This window comes from Pteropus vampyrus, unplaced genomic scaffold, assembly GCF_000151845.1.
Source record: "Pteropus vampyrus isolate Shadow unplaced genomic scaffold, Pvam_2.0 Scaffold474, whole genome shotgun sequence".
Taxonomy (NCBI): Eukaryota; Metazoa; Chordata; class Mammalia; order Chiroptera; family Pteropodidae; genus Pteropus; species Pteropus vampyrus.
Genome location: NW_011889255.1, coordinates 248,844 through 250,635, shown reverse-complemented (window position 1 = coordinate 250,635; position 1,792 = coordinate 248,844). Strand labels below are relative to the sequence as shown.

At 33.9% G+C, this 1,792-nt stretch overlaps 1 pseudogene; it reads right to left on the bottom strand.

Moving 5' to 3' along the window:
• LOC105307090 overlaps positions 1 to 432 on the bottom strand; it is a 5,972-nt pseudogene extending 5,540 nt beyond the window's left edge.
• Between the last annotated feature and the right edge of the window lie 1,360 nt (positions 433 to 1,792).

The window sequence follows — 1,792 nt, the reverse complement described above, 5'->3', positions numbered from 1 at the left end:
AGCCAGTCACTCTCAGCTGGATGCAGAGCTTGTGGTTTCTAACTACAGGATATTGCAGAACACGACAAATGGTCACGTAGCAGTTATAGGCCATCACTGTCAAGAGAAAGCATTCTGGGTTTCTAAGCACAAAGATAAAACATATTATTGTAGTACAGTCAAAGAAAACAATATTTATTTTCAGAGTCCAAAGTTTTATAAGTATGCTAGACAGAGAGCTACAGAAACATAACAGATTTCTGGAAGGACAAATTACTGGGAAAAAATACATCAGAGTTTGGAAACCCTGGTCAAGTCTACTCATGAGACTAATGATGACATTTTCCATCAGGATGATCACGCACACAAGAAAAATATCATAAAAAGAAACATTCTGAGGTTGAGAATACAAGAAAATCCCCATAGACTCAATTTCATCATTGAAGTAAAATTTGCTTCTGGTTGTTTTTTCTTGCCGTTCCATCTGGAAAAATAGTGAAATTAGTCATTTATCCTGTTGGTTTGTTTCCTATTGACAAGAGAAGATTGAGAAGTAAACATATACATTTTCTTATTTCTATTTAAATTCCGTTTTATAACCCAACATTAACGAGCAAACCTGAATCCAATAGTGAAGATATGCTAAATTCTAACCATACCAACCAATTAACACATAAAAGCAGTTTGTATTTTATTGGAATTGAAGCGTTCCAAAAGTGTGCATTTTTATTTTTAGTTTATTTTATTTTTGTGTGTGTGTACAGAGCAAAGTGAGTCATTTTACTCCACATATTAACAAACAGATTCCCAGAATAGAATAATTTATATCTGTCACATTTCTTAGGGGAATGTTCAGCATATAATTTCAAGTGTATTTTGTGGTAACTCAACTCTTCCAGGTAACCTTTTCCAAATATAGCATGTGCCTCTCCTTAACTAGAGTGTTGCAATAACTCTCCATCATTCTGCATGGACTTTGCTTTGAAATTGTATTCCTATTTAATTGAGCCATCAAGATCAAGGAACATTATCACTAGGTATTTTATTTCAAGAACTTTCATTTGTCATATCCCTTCTTGCAGCAGCATTTGATATCTTTCTCTATACCAATTGATTGGCTAATTAATAATGACTTTATGGAATGAATTGCATAGATGCAATGATTTTGGGAACTCTGACGAGTTCTTGTAACCTGAAGTGACTCATTATCTGTGAGAATAGTTGTTCTCATTAAAATATTCTCATTTTAATATATGAAATGACACATACAGGAAGATAAATTGAACAGAATAATTTATTATAAAATACAATCGTCACACTTGTGCCTAAAAGATGAAATAATGAAGTGCTGACTTCAAGTTCTCCATTCTCCTTTTAAGATATAAAGAACTGTAAAAAATAATATAGATGGAGCGACTTTGAAATGGAGTCACAGCCCCCATCCCACAGAAATTGCCTTGAACGCTTACTCTTGAAACCTTGGAATGTTTGACTTGGTCTAAATAGCCTTTTAATTGGGGCAAAGCAATATTGTATTCCAAATAACTGTTTTCAGAGCTAACAGGAATGCAGACATCTGACTACAGGACTGAAAAATTAAACATTCCTTAGAATTAGTACCACTGAACCTGGCTAAAGAATAACTTAGGTTATTTGCACCCATTGAAATTCCTTTCATCTATTCATGGAACTATTTCCCTTCCCTTTCTCAGGAATACCCTTTGCCTTTACCTCATACCTGGAAACTATTTGTGTTTCTACCTGAATCTGTGTTTCCCAAACAGCTATTCTTTGATCTCAAATAAACACTATC